At 38.6% G+C, this 20,813-nt stretch overlaps 1 long non-coding RNA gene across 1 annotated transcript in view; it reads left to right on the top strand.

Moving 5' to 3' along the window:
* The first annotated feature begins 508 nt into the window (after positions 1–508).
* The window catches only part of LOC109370210 (uncharacterized), a 164,237-nt gene continuing 143,932 nt past the window's right edge, over positions 509–20,813 (top strand). The window contains exon 1 of the long non-coding RNA XR_014886839.1: positions 509–633. This is a non-coding gene — a long non-coding RNA (uncharacterized LOC109370210). The remainder of the gene's footprint in view (positions 634–20,813) is intronic.

Genomic DNA, 20,813 nt, shown 5'->3' with positions numbered 1-20,813 from the left:
TGCACTTCAGTCTTGTTTCACTGGGACAATTGCTGTGTTTTAGGATAGCCCATAGCCCATAGCCAAATGTTGGGTCAGGACAGGGATCAGCTGAGGAAGATGTGGATTTGCTGGTTCACCCTCTGCTAGTGAGAGACCTCCTGCAGGAAGGCAATGGGGAAGTCCTTTGGGCTGTTGCACACCAGTGCACAGTAGTTGTGTAGACACTGTATTGAATACTTTGATTTTTAATGATGTTTCCAAATAGTAAAGACACCTTATGGCCATGTTTTGCTTCAGCTCTTATGCATCCAAATGACTTCAACACTGCTCTCAGCTGCCATAAAATTGTACACTGTGTAGATTTTTATTCTGTAACCAGTAAGTTAAACTTTCACAACAGGGAAGTTAAATCTCAAATAGGTCCTGACAGCTCTATTAATCATATAAAAGCCACAATTTTTGTTATGCATCTTCACAGAGAATTTTATGCATAAAGAATTGTCTGTTTTAATCTGAATTCTCTTCACAGGAGAAAAATACATCTCTGAGAATAACAGCCTGGAAAATGCATCGGAGCTGTGCTGATGGACCAGAGCAGCCAGGCCACTGGCAATCAAAGAAAGCAGCAGCAGGTGATCAGAATATTCCCAGGTAATTGACTACACTGCAGGCATTGTAATGAGTTCCCAGGCAGAAACAAGACGAGCTGCTAAGCAGACACACCACTGAAAATGCAAAACTGGTTCTGAAGTCAAGTAGATATTGTCATGTAAGTAGAAATCTGCTCCTTATCCCTGTACAGGTTTCAAAACGAATAATAACAAAGATAAAAATGGGTATGAAAGAATGTGATGCTATCTATGATCTTAGAGGAAGAACTGATTGTCACAAGGCCTACACTCAGCTCCCAGGTTGTTGAAAGATGTTTGTGTAAGTGGAGGGCAGTTGTCATATTATCTGCTGTTATATCATGTTCGTCCTTCAATTCTCACTAGACACGTGTGTCTTATAGAAGAGGTGGTGTTCTAATTGCAGAAATGATGTTATGGACGAAGTGATCTACCCAGAGATGCCCACTGAATTTAGCATGTAGGAAGACTATGGAATTTGACTCAAGTATGTTAAATTTGCATTAATGTTGACAATGTAGGTATGTTTAAAGACCTATGCAGTTAAAATAAATATTTATTATGACTTTGCAGGAATTGTGAAGATAGCAGCAGCCAAGTATGGGTAATGCTATGATCAATTTCTGGGTTTTCTGAACCATACCATAAAAACAAGAATATTCTTTAGTTTTAGTGACTACATTTTGTCCAACCTTGTGAACAAGCCTTACATTGGCAGCCACGTTATGTGTTTATCATGGCCCTCCTACTCTTAAAGTAGATAGGATAAAACTGATAATGTTTGTTAAAGTTCATAGCCAAATTTTATGGTGTAGATACAGAGGAAGACCACTATATTGAATTCATTTAAAGGACTTATGTGTGTTTTGGTGCAGTTATTTAAGAGAGAAAGGGGAAATCTGTATTTTCTCTGCATGGGGAAAGGGAGAACCTCATATTTTCTTGGCATGGAGAAAATGTATAAACAACTTGGTTTTGTGTTTGAGAACCAAGATTTGGATTAGATGAGGGGACAAACTGGAGTGATCTGTAGGAGTGAGAAGGATTAGTGTGACAGGAAAGAGCCATTCTGGTACAGGGCTCTTAAAGACAACGCTGGGCAGAGCATGGAACATTCAATATTTTCATATTTTATTTGGGATTCTGCTCTGTGGTTGTGCCAAATTTTGGGAGGCATACATTCCAGGATATACTACAGATAGCGTGATACTGGATTCTTCTTTCCTTTCAAGAAGAAAAGAAACATTTTGGGGCTTCATGGCACCAACCTAAAAAGGTTAAAAGGAAATTTGCAGTTGCAACTTACAGCCATGTGCAGGCAAAGCATTTTGTGTGGTTCATTGATTGGGAAGAGTCTCTGTTCCTGCTAACACAGCTCCGTGTATTGCTTAAGTCAGAATCTAGTGGGAAATGAAACACTGTTGTTTGTATGTTATAGTTCCTTGTCTTTGAGTATAATTGCAATTATGTTCTGTAGCTATAACAAATACTCTGAATGTATTATAAGAAGGCAGGAAGGAAAGAAAAGTCTGCTGCATTGCAGTCCAGAGCCTATTCCCAATTCCTAATATAATTTACTTACAATGGATTCTGCAAATTATTCATAAAATAGCAGCAGGCCTCATTTAACAACATGACAGGGCTGCATGTAATTAGAACTATTTTAAAGTGTTTTTACTTCCCTATAGATCAATTGTTCCTGCTATAAATGTTTCTACAGCAACACATACGTTTTTTCACTGGAAAGTGTCATGCAGCCAGCTGTGAAAGTAAATTAGTGGCTGTAGCATGGGAGTACCAGGTGGATGGTCTATGTGAACCTGTCTACGGTAGCCTGTTCTGAAAATGGCTCACTTGTTTCTTGTCAAGAGTTAGCAAATCTATGGAGCTTTGCAGAGACACAAATGGGCCATGCTCCCCTCAATTTCAATATCGTGATTGGGCAAAACCATTGTAGGTGACCCATTTCATCCAAAGGAGAATCAAGATTCTATTTACACATCCCAGTATGGTGTCTACATTAGAATTTCACCAACTCAGCCAATTTCTCTGATGTGACAAAGCAGAAAGTGTATATTTCTAGTATGTACTCTCTACTATCAACTTCATTTAAAACATTTTTGGTTTCTCATGAGATTTTAATGTTACGACTGTTTCCAAGGTATTGGATACCTAATGCCACTGAGATGGTGGTCATGGGCAATCCAGCCTGTCTGAGGTAACTGGTAAACATCCTTTCTGAAAGCGTCCACTGTTCTAAGTCTGCTTTAAGCTATGTGACAAAGTGATCACAGGTCCTGGTTCATTTTAAAGACTACATCTCACCTGATCAGTGGTGCTGTTGAGGGCCTGGGAGGAAATGACAGGGAAGAGGAGCTGCTGCTTCATGACATTTCCTCTGCAGAGCTAAATTGTGTGAAATGCTAAACAAACACACAATAACAACAAAACAATCACCAACCAACAAACAAAAACACACACACAAAAAACCTTTAGTATTCCAATTCATAATGTTTGAAAGCTTAATGCAGAACTCACAGAAGTCTATGGAGATATTTCCATTAACTTCATTGAGCTTTAGATCAAGCTGTGAGTGGTTGTTATGTTTCATTTAGATAATGATCTCCTCCTTTCTCTTTTCAGCTTGTTCAAGTTTGCTTTGCCCACAGCATTATTTTATATGTCATTTGTTTCCTTTTCTCCACTGTTTCTCTGCCAGTGGCCTAACTTTAAATGGGACTTAGATTAGCTATGTAATTATGTTTTCTGGGTCTGTGTTGAACATTAATTCATGTGTCCAAATCACAAAGCATTTGTGTTAGATAATGCCATAGAGACCTAGGAGGTCAATCTTTTGCAAGAGAATTACAGATTAGAAGAGTTGGACTTTGTTGATATTTATTCCCAGTTCAGTGTTTCCTTTCTTAGACCCCACTTTGTCAGGACTTTGCAAACATGAACAGCTCAGTCACCTTATTGTTCAAGGCACGAAGAGTAAGGCTAGTATCTCAGAAAGGAGAGTACCAAAGCATAAACATGGTGGATTCTGGAGTTCTTAAGCAAGCTTAGAACAAGAGCATGCCTTTAACAACCCTGCAGACTGTGGTGATTTATCTCCCCTGGTGACCAGCCCAGCCAGTCCCCAAAATAGAAAGGACAGTCTATAAAGGGATGAAACTGCCAAGGGACATATCCCTCATGCATATTGTTTCCTACTTTGTGCACTAACATGTTGTTCCTAAATACATTCACAATAGTACCTGGACTATACAAGACTCAATTTCCATCCTTGAGATGCTGCAATGAGTCAAACATTATTTTAAAAAGTCTGTTTCTCATACAATTTTCTCATGAATGTTTCATATTTGATGAAAAGGGATCAAAAACCAGTGGCTTGTCATTAGTGGATAAAATTTTTCCAGTTCATTAAATCCTTAGAGCAATGCCTGGAGCTTGAAAAAGCCCTCAGTGCTTCCTTGGGATCTCAGCAGGTGCATTTGAAGACTGTCTGGAATTATATGAGCTAACAAAGTTAGTACAAAGAGACATTTTTGGAGATCAGATTCTGTCCTGCACTTCAACACTCCTCACACAGCAAGTCATGGCACTTAAACACGTGCTTTAACTTTAATGGGCTTTTGCTTGTGCATATGTGTAAGTGCTCTGAGGAAATGGTGCTGATGAGAGGAGAGGGAGACCATAGGAAAAGGGAAGCAGATAAATGTGGTTGTCTGGAGAAAGAGGCAATAGCTGGGTGATGCTGTACAGGGGAGATGTACTAACTGGAAAACATCTTATAAAACATTCAAGGCTTTAATCAGGCAAATATTTCCCAAGGAGCACATCTGAAATCATTTCCCTCGAATGATAAGTGTCTACTGAAGTAAGAAAATCTTGTTATCTTCTGTCCAGCTGAGATGTCTAATTTTAGGACTGGCAAGAACTTTGAGAATTTTTCATGAAGGAAAAGTGTGTCCTGAAAAGCAAAACAAAACAAAAAACACAGACAAAAATAAGAATTTCGAAAGTAAGTTTTCAATCTATAAAAATGAGTCTTTTCTAGAATTTTCAGAACTGTGTATAGAGCCAGAAAACAAACCTTCACTCAATAGCCACTAGCTGGCAGCTTTTGCTTTTGGAGTCTTTTGCTCACACCAAGATCCTTGACTTGAATTTTAAAGCTCTCTTGACAGATAAGTACCCTGAATAACATACATAGATTCAACCACTTTGTGGCCTAACAAACCTTTGAAGAAGGACAGCTTAACAAGAACAACTGAAGCTGTAGGTCAGGCCAGTTGCATGAGATTCCTGCATATTGTCCTGTCTCTTTTGCCCTTATTGTGGTTAAAATGGAAAAAAAAAAAAAAAAAAAAAAAGCTATTCTGGACCAGAAGAGATGCTTGCACAAAAATGCAGTAACATTTTCTCCATTTTTTTGAAAACATCTCCTTCCTCTATAGAGGAAGACAAAAAGCATCAAATCAAATTCCCAAGCAGATTTTCTGCCTGCCCATTTATATGCATAGCTGGTACCTCACTGCACAGTCCACCAACAGATGCACAGTAGCACAAAGACTTGGGAAGGAAACTCATTAAAAAAGAATCCACATTTGCTGTTCTTTACAGCCCTGGTGTTTAGTTATGTACAGCTTTCAGCAGTTATCTTTTTCAATAGATGCTCTGCAAGCTGTTCAAAGAGAAAATGTGAGACAGTAAATGCTAACAAAGAGCCATCCTACAGTTTCCCATATTGATAAGGAAATATTCTGTAAACAAGACTTTTTTCTTCCTATGTGTCTGCCAACATCAGGGCTCTGCAACTATGTATAGTAACCATTATGGCAGGAATCCGACTGGCCTTTGAGAGTTTTTAACCTATGATTTTATCTCACCTGTGATGTTGTATGAATGTGAGAAGACAGAGGGGCAAGATAGGCATTCCTTTCCTATGTTAATACTCCAACTGGCATTGAAATGAGCAGAAACAGGACTTCAGTCCCAAATCTTTGTGTAGCTGCTTCCTGCCCAGGCAGATTCTGTCCCTCACCAGGCTGTGCAGCGTGATGCTTCAGAACGTGTTCTCAAAGTGAGAACTACTTAAAGGCTAAGTAGTTAAATGACTAAAGCCATGAGGATGCCAGTAGGAGTAGTAAGGCACTGGTATTAAATGATGCTTGTACTTTTATTGTGGCATTTGCTGATTGGCAAAACTTCTATTCAAGGATGCACAGAATCATAGACTCATAGAATGGTTTGGGTTGGAAGGGACCGTTAAGATCACCTAGTTCCAACTCCCCTGCTATGGCAGGGTCACCACCCACTGGACCAACCCAAATACCACCAGGCTGCCCTCATAGAAATAGTAAACAAAACCTGGCAAATTTCTGGACAGTCACTTCAAAAATAAATACTGCAAGTTCACAAGCGAATTGTCATTCTTTTAAGCTAAGCTCAGTTCTCACACCTATATCTAAATTTCTTTACAATACGTACGAAGTGAAATCTTTCAGCATAACTTTGCTAACAGAGCTACCAGTACAAGCTCTTTGTGAAAGTCACAGGTTTCTCTTACCATTGAGAGCAGATGCAGAACAAGGCTGGAGTGTAGCCAGAGACAGCTTGGGATACAGAGGTAGCCTGATGGAGCAGCACATGTCTGCATGGGGTAAGGATGCAAGACGAACCTCTCCAAGCCTTCCTGCCATTTCCTCTGGCCTTGGACAAACAAAGATACGAATTCAAACCTGTGATCCTCTGACACACAGCTTCCCCTAAACGTGTGTGAAATGACTGATGGATCATCAGTTGTTCTGTGAAGAGTGAGCCTTGGGAAAAGTTGGTGTGATCAAAGCCTGCTCCTTACAGATGGAGGTGCTGATGCTGCAGGAAGGCTGACGGTGTCCTCCTGTACTTCTTTAAACAAAGAGGAGGGAATAAGGCCTTTCAGAGTGTTGGAGGGAGTGTAACAGTACATGGTGTCTGGCTTTAAGAAGGTGCACCACCCATGGGCCTTACAGAGCAGTTTCCAGGAAAGCTTTCAGCTGTTTCTATAAATCTCTGTTTGGCAGAACACAAAAGTGTGTCCCATTTTGCAGTCAAATGCACGTAAAAACATGTAGGTAATACTGATTTACAGTTTGCTTGGATTATGTTGTGGACAAAGGCTGATGAGTTTAAGGCAAGCAGTCATACGGGTAGCTGAGGTGGTAGAAGAGCTAGTAACACAGGTAAGTCCAGAGACATACTGTATTACGCAGTTTCAGTGACAAAGTGATGGTCCATAAAGAGAAAGAAAGTTTAATTTTTCTTTCAGGTAGGCTTCTCTTTTGGCAAGTTTCTTCTTAATTTCTTTTCTTTAACTGTTTTCATTGGAACATTTCCTCTCTGGGACTACAGTCAGGCACTTAACAACATATGGACATCATAATTCTCCAGTTTAATACTTCTAGGCTCAAATAGCCCTGTCAGGCCAGAATCTTCTGGGCTCAATTAGTGTGAAGTGTAGAACTGAAAAGAGGTGATGGATGCTGAAATGGGGAAGGCCCCAACTGACCTGAAGATACTATCTCTAGCAGTTCTGATTCCTCAGTATCAATCACAAACACTCTCTTCTCTTTCTTGAGGAAAGAAGTTGTCTTCTGAGAAAGGCATGGTACTTCTGCATCATTCTAAGCTCAGCTGCTTCCTGCGCATTGAACAATACCAAATCATTGCACACTGGTGCAGTCTGACCTGCTGTAACATTAATAAAATATGCAAGGCTGTAGGTTGATCTTGTTAGACTGAAAGAGAGCAGGAGAGAGACAAGATGATTACAAAAAAAAAGCCTTGCCTGACTGCTTTGTCCACTTGAAGCCTTGCTGTGATGGGCAGCAGTTCCTATGTTGTTGCAACTGCTACAGCTTTCCTTGTTACCAATGCATACTTAGTTTAACAATCAAAAAACCCTCAATTATTTCATCTTAAAGCTTTGACTTTTCCATTCTGAATCAACTTGTGGCCATAGGGATTCACAACCGGTGTAACTCTTGTATATGGCCCCAGTCCAGGAAAGTACTTAAGCACATGCTTAATTTTAATTTTGAACTAAATGGGGCAGTGAATCACATGCTTCAGTCTCAAATGAGGTTGAAATTAAAATCAACTGTATGTCTCTGCTTTCCTGCATGAAGACTGTGTGCACTGCTTATAGTGCTTGCCAACGTTTCCGTTACTGAAAAGCATTCTGCTTGCTTTGTATCATCTATTTCTTAATTATTTTTGAATTGTTTTCTTTGCTTCTTCATCAGATGGTTCTTATTTCTGTGAAAACCTGTGATAAAAATTTGGCATGCACAAACTGATATCAGGATAGAATCCCAAGACAATTGCCTTGTAGAATTTTTTCTCTTTTGCCTTTTTTTGCATCTCCTTTAGTTTAATTCCGATCACCGATACAGTCATTAAAAGACAATTTGAAACAGACTGTGCTGCCTCTTGTAATCAAAAAATTTTAAAATCGTATTAGCCGTGTTGAAAATAACCTGGAGAACAGAAGAAATTGTGATGATTTGCAGTTGCCTGATTAGAAGCAAATAATCAGAAATTAATTTCATCAAGTCCTAAACTCAGCATCTTCCGAAAAGATGGAAATAAGGTGATCTCGTTCCTAAATCTTACTTTGTAAATTGTTCAGCTAGAGAATATTGAAATGATCTCTCATCTGGTTTATGAGTATGGCATAAACTGGCATAGTATGGTATTATGGAATAATGGGACAATGAGCAGAAAGAAATGGAGAGAACATATTTAAGTGGCTGATCATAGACTAGATGATTACTTTTGGTTTGCCTTTTGTTTTGTTGTTATGCTTTTCCATGCAGGAAGAGTTATGGATTCAGCTTCTTGTCATTGGCCTAGAGCTTTGGGCTTAGAGATTCAAGGTATTAGATGTACATGGATTCTGGTAGCACTTAAAAAGGAGTAAGGCAGAATAAGCTGTCAGGAAGAAAAGTCCATTACTTAAGCATTAGGTTAGGAGTGCTTACAAGAAATGTAATTTTTTTTATTATTCTGAAGAGCCATCTGAATTATGTAGCACATGATTTGAACTCAAATTGGGAAATCCTGTCTATTTACATTATCTTGTGTACACAGTTGTTTACTGTGTCTGCATTGTATGCATAGAATTTTGGTCAAATTTTAGTCAAGTAGTCATTACCTTGATAAATTTTAGGCATGGTAAGCATGCAAAGAAAATAAGGAGGTGGGAAGATATCTAAATTCTCTAGTTGAATTTACAAACTTGTAAAAACTTAATGGAGATTGTGTTAATTTAGAAATCCAAGGGAACCAAGGACTACAAGCAAATGCACGCAGTCTTGAATGAGCCATCTTTGACTGTTTTTCAATGCAGAAAAGCATATTATTACTAGCCTGACCAAGCAGAGAAATTACCTCAATTTGTACTTGGGGATAAACTCTGTGCTCCTCTGGCCAACATGGACAGGAAGAAGACAGACGTAAGGGTGGACTGGGGTTCATTTTAACTTGATTGTGTGTCTTGATATGCAATAGAACTAAAACAATTTAGAAAGATATTAATTACTATAATTTCTTACTACGTAATATTTGATTGTTTTATTTGAGTCAACCATACATTAATTGGTAAATCAGGAAATGTCACTGTTTGTGAAAGCCCAGCAGAGGTGGCTTTCTTCTCTTGAGTGACCAACATTGTAAGATCCTAGGTACGTTCATAGCAATCAGAAATGTTAGTTGACAAGCCAGGACGTTTTTAACCTGCTTAAGAGAGGCCCTCCTACAGCAGAGCTTAATGACACGGGTAAAGTTGCTATTTGTGTTCTTCCTTTCATACTTGATAAGAAAATGGAGGCTTGTATTATTATTTTTTAAGTGCTAAGGACCTCTCAGTCAAGATAAATGAAAGGTGGTCTTTAATGCTGTAACCACCAGCTGTGTTCAGAGCTGAACAACAGGAGTTGTTCTAAATATTCTTGGACTCCTACACAAATGTTCGAGGGCTTAATCTTGTAATATAAATGTATAGAAGCTAGTACACATAAATTACTCTTTTTTTTTCTACCTCTTGTTTAAACATGTTTTCACTTTTTTTTCTCTCACATTTATTGTCTACCTTTTGTCAGTTTCCTCCATTCTGTCCATGATCCAGTAAGATTCCATCTAGGGCACCCTGACTCTCTGTTGTTTGGGAGGAGACGGGAAGTCTCCATGTGCCCCCAGATCCATGTTTTCACCACCTGTGGCTTACTCAAAATCCTATGTCTTTTCCAAGAACTTGCATCTGCACAGGATGATGATTCATCCTACCAATCAAAGGGTTTTTATTAACCTGTTCTTAGGGGGAGAGAAATCAAGTAATGAATAAGATAAGAAAAATTAATTGGAATAGTCCATGGTGATGGAAATTTAAATGTATTTTATCATTAGACAGTAATTCCAGCTTCAACTTAGAACAGGGATTCAGGGATTATTCCTGTGGCACACTTGAAAATAAGTTGAAAAGCTGACAATACCCAGTCACCACTGCCTCATGTCAGAACCCTGGGTTTTCAGACATCTGGGGGCAAATACCTTGTGTTGGCACAGCTTCGATTCTCGGTGGTCTAGGAAGACTGTGCAAACACACACAAGACTTTCAGCAGTTTAAAGACCACTGATGAAAGAAGAATGCCATGATTCTGCTATGGATTTGCCTTTTCGCTGGCACTCGAGTCTGGTTAGGCAATGTAAGGGCACACACTGTCAGAGCAATGCTCAGAAAAACAAAGCATTGCCCTGAGATGCCAAATACCACTTTAGGGACTGTTGTCTCTGCATGTTGCATCCAGACTACGTCAAATTAAGCTCAATTATTTCTGCCACTCAGCAGATTTCACGGAACTATGTGGAAGAATGGCTGCAGAGCCGAGGCCCCAGAGAAAAGGGCATGAATTCTGAGGTAAGAAGAAATGACAGGACCATGTGAGACATTAACTCAAGTTATACATTTAGAAAAAAACATGTTTAGTATTTACTTACTGGAACAATTTGGACTCCAGCTACTCTACACTCACCTGTAATGGTAGATGATGACTTTGTCAATGTTTGCAGAAATTTGTTGTGTGTGGGATTTTTAGTGGTAGTTCTCTGGAAGGGAAAGAAGGATAATATTAATGCAGCAACTCTGATGTGATTGGCTGAGCTGACAAGAAATTGCTGAAAATAGGTCAAGGCTAGAAGTATAACAAAGAAGGGTACATACAAGGAAGGTCACTCATTAAAAGATCCATTATAATTTTAGAAAGAATTTAAGAGGGACAATATCAGCCTGTCTTTGAAAATCCATTTGATTAGGATCATCTTACATCTAAATAAAAGTACAATTCATTTTTTTTTTTTTTACTTAAGGAATATAGAATCGTGGAATAATATAGATTGGAAGGAACCTGTGGATGTTTCTAACCCAGCTGCTCAAAGCAAGCATAATTTCAAACCTAAAGATGATAAGTTTATGTCAGATATAAGGAAAATATCTTTTACAGTGAGGGTGGTGATGCCCCATCCCTGGAGACTTTCAAGGCAAGTCTGAATCAGGCCCTGGGCAACCTGACCTAGCTGTGCTGTCCCTGTTCATTGCAGAGGAGTTGGACTAGGTGGCCTTTAAAAGCCCCTTCCAACACTGAAGATTCTGTGATAATTTCATTGTTGGTCTGGGTGTCTCAGGACTTCAGTAAACTTCTCAGTGTTAAAAAGAATGGAGATTTCACAGCATTTCTTCACAGTCAGTCTCAGTGCTTAAACGTGCTTATTGTATAAATGCTTTCATTATATTCAGGTGCAACTTTCTTTGTTGCATCTTGTGGCCATTGCCTCTTCATTATCTGCATATTTCTGAGAAGTCTCTGGCTTTATCTTCTCAATCCATTTCCCCTTTTGGACCTTAGACACAGTGATAATAGTTGCTCTAAAGCTTTCTCTTGGGTGAACCAACTCAGTCCCTTTGGCCTCTTCTTGCATAGCAAGTGTTTTGCTCCAGCACTCAGCCATCCTTGCAGCCTGGTGCTTGCAGCTTTAGTTGGTAGATACCTCATAAAAATGCTGTGTAACTTTAAACATTCCCTTGAGAAACAGAGTGAAGATAGATTCTTGATTTAATTCAAGTGACTTTGGAAGGGTAAGAATTGATGCAGCCAAATTTGTCCCACCTCTAACTGGCACCTGCTGGAGGCTGTTACTGGACACTGAGAGAGGTACCTGCAGACTTCTGGTTGGTTGTACTCTGCATTCTCCTTCATTTTTATTTAAAAAACAAATAAAAAGAAACTTGTGGATGCTTACCAGAAAAATTGCACCGTAGTTTAAACTGTATTTGTTCTGTTCACTCAGTCCCACTGTCTGGCAGCATAAGCTTGCAAGTCCACTGTACATAAACTGTTATACCAAGGTATCCCCATGTCATGTCAAACATGATGTGACAAAGCTTTGCCTTGTAGTGAGAACCCCGTACAAAATTTTAAGAATCCCAAAATTTCTGGCTTGTTGGTTTCAGTGCACTTCTCTATGTCCCAGTTACGTATGAAAGAATGAGGAGATGGTTTCTCTTACCGTTTCTCCTTTTTTTCATGTATTGATTGCTTTACACTTGCTTCAAACAATCAATATTCCATTAGGTAGCAGAGGAATAGCACTATGGCAGAAAAGAGCCTCGCTGCTGCCAAAATTGAAAGCTCAGTGCCTAAAGACAAAAGTTTTTTCAAAAATAGAATGAAAATCTTTTGGTAACTGAGCAAGTGACAGTATAATTCTACAGACCTATTGGCAGGGTGTAGTTGTTATTGTCAAGAGAAATTGTCTCTACCAAAGCTTCATTAATTCAAGAAAGTATCTGATAAATGTGCTAAAGGAAACAATTTAGGAAGGTATTACCATGTAAGAATGTAATAGAATAGCATACAACAATGTTCTGTTCAACTTCACTGGTACGTAGCGCTTACAGAAGCACAGGAACTGGAGATCCATCTCACCTGGTGCCTGTTTTGTCCTCAAGCTTGCATTTCTCTGTGGTGAGATTCATATAAGACCAGCACAGTTAGGCTTTCTGAGTAGCTGTTTTTCAGGGTTTTGGAAGGTGTAAGCAATGTTTTTCTTATTTCTTCTTCTTAATTAGATTTTCATAATGACTAGGAACAGGTATTATCATATAATGAGGCACTGTAATCATGATGAGTACATATATCATAAAAAAATCTTTAAAATACATCATGAATAAATGCAGGTTTTCTGCAATGAAGACATTTTTAAAGATTAGCAATGGGATTATTTTTGTTTGCAGTTTTGGAGTCAAATGAATTACTAGTTAATGGGACGTATGAACCTATTGATTTCCAGTGTTTTGCACATTTAACAAAAATTTAGCTTGGTATTTCTGAAAACTTTCATTAATGTTACCAAGCCTCAATAGAGCCCAGATTCCTCCTGGTACAGAGGCTATACAACAGATCTGGGAGCCCTGAGGAAATGTTGTTTTCTCAGTTCTGTTTCTCTGATGTTCAAAAAAAGGTGCACCACTAGCTTTCAGGATTGCCCCACTGAATTCCACAAAGAATAAGTGTTGGTGAGTTTGACACTTGACGTACAAGAGGTGGCTGCCCTTGTCTAAATGCTTGAATGGTCCCCTGGTAGGGCTGAATTCCACTAAGTCCATTATATGAGGTGCGAGTTTTAACCATGTGGCAGAGTGGCAGCCTTGATAAATATCCAGAATAATTTAAAATGATTACTTTTGAGACTTTGGTTGTTTTTGTACATATATGTAGAATTTAATAATGAGATTATTTAATTGATTACTTTTTACAAGATGAAAATACGTATCTTTAGTAGTAATGAGGAGATTTGACTTGGTGTAAATTTGGACACAAAAAACAAACCCAGCCACACTTATAAGTGAGAAAGTATATTAGGCATGCATAGTGCTTCCCTTATGGATACGTATAAGCTTTCTTCATATGTAGGAAATGTTCTGGATAAAAACATTCCTTGCTCAGTGTACTGTTCCCTTTATCATGTTTGCCAGAAAATATAGATATAATATGGGTTGAATTTTTATTCTAATTTTGACTTTTCTCCTCAAACAATATCAGTGAGGATTTGCAGCTAAATCTCTGAGAAATTAATGCCATGAAAACCTTTAGACCACTTGAGGGAAGAAATGAAAAAGCCAAAAATTGTTACTCAAAGACATTCGAAACGTCTACAAGCCAGTGGGATGGGAGATACAGTAAAACCTCAGGAGTGGTGATTACAAGTAAACACAGTGATGCTGAGCTGAGCTGTCTCTTTCAGTGATACTCAACAGTTATGGCTGAAGGTGAACAGAATCATTTAGCCAAAATAATTCTTTTGCTGGCATTCCTGGAAAAAGGCCACAGCTGTCAGGATGCCGATGTGGAGCATTTAGGTTGAGGTTCAATTCTCTTCTCTCACTATTTTTGGTGAGTTGTTTTGTTATTTCTTTTAGTGGGGAAGAGGTATTTTGGTTTGGCTACTTAATAAGTTATACTTAGTTTAGAATGGATAGGAATTAGGCACTTATAGGAGGAATTTCCCATACTTCAGTATCCCATCACTGTTAAAATTTTGTCCTTCTTCTCAGGCACAAAGGCATCTTGAGCACTTGTGCGTTGCCATTTGGGAGGACACTGGCCAACACTGAGTGGTGATGAGACAGCAGGAGGAGGATGAGATTAGTGCCTCATGCAAGGATTGTGGAAATAATGATTGCACTGCCTGGTACTATCTGGGAAGGGATTAGTTTCAACTCTGGTTGTTGTCCTGTAGGGAAATAGGTAATAATGTCTGGGGACAGTGAGAAATAATCCTAGTTAATATGCTAGACTTGATTTGGGCTGATGAGCACATGGGGAGAACAGCATTTCAACTGTTTGTTGAAGAAAACGCAGACCTCTCCCAACCAGACAGACATGAGCAGAGGCAGAGGGAACGTTCCAGTCAGCCCTTTGGAAGCTGTTCCAGTGTGATGGCAGCATTTGGCAGAGATGAGAGGTGGGATATTCCTCAGTAGCTAGTTTGTTTTTTTTCCCTCAGAATGGAAGGTTTCTGCCTTGGTGTAAAAGTAGGATTACACCAATTGCTCAGTTTAGTGATTCCAGGCTTATGCTTGCACCACAGAGAACAAAGCTGGGCTTCTGCTGTCTTCCAGCTTCTCTGCCAGATGTTCTTTGTGCAAATGAGAAACTTTATCCCTTTGTGGGATCTCAGCTCATCTTTCTGGTATAGAGTACAGTATTTCTTGGTTTCTGGGTGACCTCGTGGTGATGAGAATAAATGAAGAAGTAATTGCAGCTTTTAGTATCTTCCAAGTCAATAGTTATTTCTGCCATTATCCACACTGACACTAAGAATAATTTTGCCAGTTTGTGATCTCTGAGATGAAGTTGTGGTCCAGAGTACTGTCTGTAGGAATCTAGGAGTTTTGCCTTTAATTAATCACAGAATATACATGTTAAGTTATTGATAGAAATAAGTTATGATTGCTATGCCATTCAAATGCACAGAAAATTTAAAGGCTTTTAATTCCTTACCCTCTCTTTTATCTCCTAAATACCCTCATGATTATGTGTTTCAGTGTTAGAGACCTTTAACTTGCTTGAAGTGCTTTTTTTTGTGTCCCCTGTAGTTGTGATTGCATTTAAGAAAGTCTATTTGTGTGTTTTCTATCAGTATGATCTGACACGAATAAGAGGAAATAAAAAATCATTTCTCTCTACTCTCCATGTACTTAAGGTCTACGTATGTAAAAGTCTAAGTGCCTTTGTAGATTTTCAAAATGGGATGTGGACATTTGAGATCAGAGCATGTCAGTGTGACTGGGTGGGTACAGACATAAAATCCTCTGCTCATGTTTTTGACTTGTCAGAACGTGAGCCATACCCTATGAATATGGCTCCTTAAGGCACTGTGCATAGGCTGCTGTGATGTCTCACTCAAAAAGCTGCAGTGATTTTCCAGGCACACATTCCTCCTTTGGTAAAGTCAGGGAAAGACAATGTATGTCTTTTTGGTGTAAATGACTTTCTTTAAGCTCTTATCCCAGCTGACCTTATAAGATTCTTTGGGGACCAGTTATGTGGCTGTATTGCATGAAGTTAGTTAGGCCCAGGTGGGTAGGAGCTGATCCTAAGTGTGGTCAATGTGGTGCTTTCTCAGGAAAAGTATCTTGTTATGGAACTTAGATGTGTGATTCCAGCACTTGCACATCAAGACTCAATCTACCTGAAGAGTCATTGCAGAAATGTTTTTTTCTTTAAAGATAATATTTATGTATGAAAAATGCACAACTAATATCCAGAGATTAAGCTGTGTATGGGCATTATTTTCTAAGCATCTGGCAAAGTATTTCCAGAAGGAGTATAATTAATAATGTTTTGGTTCCACCTTGGGCCATTTTTCTAACTAGATTATTGTTAAAGTAATTCTCAGTGCTCCACTGCTTAGGAATTAGCAGGGTCCAATTAAAATTTTTCAAATGGGCTATAAATCACTAGAAATCCATTGTCTTGCATTATTTGAAAGCTGGTGTTTATTTTCTGCTAATAAAGTGACCACTGATCCTTTAATGCTGCTGGTCAGCAATGGTTTGGGTTCCTCTGCGACAAAATTCATCATGAAAGCAACCTCTTGTAACCAGAGGCTTTGACACTCTACAAAACTTATCTGACTCTGCCTGGAAGCAGGGAACTGCACTTATTACATTCATACATTGCCAAGGCATTCATTTCTTCCACTGTGTTAAATGCTTCACAAAAAATCCAGCTGCACAACATAAATGAAGTTTAAGTAGAAATTGCGCACTTATCGAGGACGAAACTGCCCTTAATTTTATAAGCTTTTAGTTGTAGAAATAGGTTTCCCATGGCTGGTGAATGCCGAGGTTTTCTCAGCATTTCAAAAAGCTTGTGTTTTACATTCATCTCTGTTGAAGAAATGAAAAGGATGAAACCTGCCTAACCAGAAGGTGGAAGGTAGCTCCCAAAAGAGTTGGGAAGTTGCTGATGCTTTTGAATTGAAACACTGGAAAGGGGGAAGAGATGCAAGAAAAAGAAGAGCATTTTTGAAATGGCAAATGGAGCAGTTTTTATTGTATAATGATGTAATTATGCATAATGTAATGACATGTAATTAGTAATGATGATTCTTCTCGGTGCAGCTGCTGTACGCATGGGGAGATGGGTCAGATTTTATGTAGGTTTTGAAAACAGTGAAGAAAAGTGGTGGAAGCACTTCTGCAACTCAGCTGCATTTCTGTGATGTGCTAGCAGTTACCTGTGCCAGTAGAGTTTGGCTACAGAGCTGCTCCTTTCCCAGCAAGAAAAGAGAATATTAGAGTTTTCTAGCAGCAACTTGTATTGCGTAGCCTTTTTTTCATATGTATTACTGCTTATAAATGTGTTTAACTGAATGTAATTTAGCTTGTTAGCTCTCTGGGACTGGGGCTGCCTTTGGTACAATGGTTGCATGGTGTTAGCCACTTCTGTAAGTGTCTGCCCAGATGGGAATGCAGATGTGATGAGAGGAATACATTCTGGTCCAGGAAACTTCAACCTTCTCTTAAGAGACTGTGGTCTCTTGCCTAAAAATGACCATGAATGAAAAACAGATTTTAGGTCAGTTATTTTTAATTGGTGCTATTTAAGATTACCAGAATTTGAAATAAACTAATGCCTTAGTTTGTCACTCTAGTGAATAACATTTTCTTTAAGAAATATTTCCACTTTTCATCTTTTATTGTGAAGTGAAATAGATTAAACAGAACAAATGTCTATGAACTGGTCACTCCTTTCTTCCCTCTCTACAGTGGGAGACTCACCTGTGAGTGCAAGTTTCTGAATTAAAAACTCTAGAATTAAATGCCTGCATATTCTTCATAATGGACATGGAGTGTATGATATGACTTCAGATGATGATAAATTGTTTTTTAGAAAGAGGGAGAGAGCATCAGGAAGATATTTTGTCCAGAAGATAGCACATGGTGAAATATAATGTTCACAAACTTCATCCCCATTTGAATTGCTCAAATCTTGCTAAAATTTCATTGATAATTTTTTTTTCAATAAGTTATACAGTTACTTGTAATTACAGAATCTCTCAGCATCTGATAAAGAGGAACTGGGGGAAAGAACGGACTTAATTAACTATTATTCTTTATTTTGATGTGTTATCTTCTGTATTTCTATGATAGATACTTTTTTGTTTTATCCAGCATAAAATCAATGCTAGTTCTAAATCCTTTCATCATAGGACTGGCAAATGCACAGAGGAATAGCTATCATTTCCTAAATAACCCAAAGGAAACAGAATTTTTCCACTACTTGTGCATAGTCTTTCCAAAGTCATTAAAACAAGCATCTCTCTCTAGCCACAGAAATTGTCCTCTTTTCTTTGTTTTTAATAAAAGGTTGGAGAATACATTTTCTTATCTGTTTGCTTTGTGTCTTAAGCACTGTCTCTTTTTAATAAAGTGTTGGAGATAGGCAAATAAAATACCCCATGAGAGTTTTCTTCCAATGATAACTGAGAAATTAAACATTTTCTATCATTCACACATATTCCTAGCTAACTATCCTTAAAGTTATGCAAAAATGCCTGGAAGCTTATGTGCATATGTTACTTTTTGTTTGTTTGTTTTTTGAAGATGCCTACAGAGTTGAAGACCTTTCTTTCAGCTCTTCACTTGAAGATTTGTTTTTCTTAGATGGTGTTCAGCATGCGGAATCCCCACCGAAGAGGCAGAATGGCTTCATTAGAAAATGGATGAATGCAACCCACAGACCAAATAAAGTGGCCCTGCTCCTTTCGACCTTTTTCCCAGAAAAGAGTCACTCTACACTAGTGCGTGATCATCATTTGAAGATGAAATATCTTCCTTCTGCATCACCTTCCCTGTGTTACTGCTATCTATGCATGACACTGGCACAGCTTCTCTCTGGCAGGAGGTTGATTTGCTGTAGATGTTGGACATCCACTTTAGTTCTTTCTTAATGCCATTGTCCCAGCATAGAAGACTTGGGTGGAATCACATTTGAGAAATAAACGTTCTGGCTTTAGGCACAAAGCATGTGATTTTTGCACCTGTTAGCACTCGTATCACAGCGTTTTGCATAGAAAGTATTCCATTAGCCTGTGCAGACTACTGCCAAGTGTCTATAAACTGTAATACAGAATGATTTAACTTTCCAGTGCAAAGAACTCTTGGTGTTTTCTGTGGTGCCTGCACACAGGGATTGTTACTGGGGAATCTTTGTGGCCTCCTGCACTGAGACAGGCCTTCCCATTAGTGCCCTTCCTCCCTCCTTTCCTCCAGAACACCCTTAGCTGCAGCCAGCCAGATGCTGCAGTGGAGGTTACTAGAATTGAGGAATAGCTCACGTGGTAGCACTTCAGTGACAGCCTCCCCTGTGCCTGAAGTATTCCAAAAGAGTTTAGGGACTTCACTAATCTGAGGGTAGCACAGTGGCATAAAGGAGATGAGGTGGAAGGGAAAACTGAATCTTGTATTTGCGACTTCTTTTTAAAATTCCTGAATGATGGCCATTTTTTAGCCTAGAAGATAAGTGCTACAAAGGACACAAAATACAGTTTCCAAATTCAATTTGGACTTTATAGGACATATCAAAGGAACAAATTAAGAGTCTTACTGACTTCATCTTTCCCTCCAGACTGAGACCGATTTCTTTCTCAATGTGAACAGAACACCTGTTCTCTGCTCCATACCCCTCTGCATTTCATTCTGTTGAGCATCCTGTTTTGCACAGGATGAAAAGTTTTTTTGCAACGATATCATCTACGTGAGAGAGCTGCCAGTGAATCTGCACAGCTCTGTTGTGCCAGGCATTGTGGGAATGCAAAATTACATATTCCAAGCTTTAGAGATAGCGAGCTAAATACCATACAGCAGGTACAAGGCTGGCAGGTAACTCTGGATAAAGAGGTGAGCTGGAGGAAGCAGGGAGATGTTGTTGGTGAAAATGAGACATCATGAAAAAGCAATGTGTCACAAGGGGCTGCATGAAGAATGGAAGGTGAGTGAGGGGAAGGGCTTCTGGCAATTTGGGGTTTCTGCTTGGAATTGCGTTGTACCCTTTGTGTATTCTCAGACCTCTTATTCATTGTCTTGCATTGCCTAAAATATTTCTTTTTTTTTTTTTTAATTACTAAGTTGTCATACATTTTGTGAGCATCAGTTCTTTCCAACTGGTCTCACTGCTCCAGGCAATACCTTACATTCATCTTGCCCATTGTACTGCAGCTGTAAGTGCTCCTGTGTTATTATTATTTCCCTAGACCTTAAACTGAAAGAGATGGAGTGGTTTCATTTCCTGTTTTCTTTCACCTTGACTCCCCTCTGAATGCTATTGGTAGATGTATTCATTAAGGATGCACTTGTAGGCAAATATAAATAAACGATATGGAAAGAAATATCCATTCCCTGCTTCCAGAGAATAGTATTTCATATTCTGTAGCTGACCTCACAGGACACTGAAAAACTTTTTTTTTCTTCCAAGTTTCATTCAAAATAATACTGAAACACAGAAAACCTGATTTGTTGGTAGCGTTGTGAAAGCAGTTTATTCATTTTGTTTAATATTGATATCTTAACGTGCTCGCTTTCTGAAGTGTTGGTAGAGTCAATAAAACCTTCTTCCTCTTTTAGTTACTCAACAGTATCTTCAGTGAGGTGCTTTCAAAGCAATAGGAAAAAAAGTTTATGAATAATAGCAAGGAAAACCATTGAGACTCTTGGTGGTAAAACAGTAATTGTTTTCAATGCTCTTTCATTCTGTGTGTCATAATCATACAAATTTGCAGAAAAAAGATCATGTCGAAAACTTGAAAAAGCCCCACACAAAATCACACAAAATTCCAGCTGAGATATCCTGTCTTATCTTTTAATAGCAGATTATGAAGATGATTAGATGATTACCCATTTTCTAATTAGCATACTGAAGATAGTATAAGTGTCTAGATATAAAAATATTTTATTTATTCTTTTATAACATAATCCACCTAAACACCTTTCTTGAGTCCCCAAATCACATCCATTAACTCTAATATGATAATTATGAATTAGCAATCTGAATATATATTTCTGATTTTGGCAGATTTAGCACAGGAGTACTT

The sequence above is a fragment of the Meleagris gallopavo genome, chromosome 16 (assembly GCF_905368555.1).
Source record: "Meleagris gallopavo chromosome 16, MGAL_WU_HG_1.1, whole genome shotgun sequence".
Taxonomy (NCBI): Eukaryota; Metazoa; Chordata; class Aves; order Galliformes; family Phasianidae; genus Meleagris; species Meleagris gallopavo.
The sequence above is the reverse complement of the archived record's forward strand: the minus strand, read 5'-3'. Positions and strand labels throughout refer to the sequence as shown.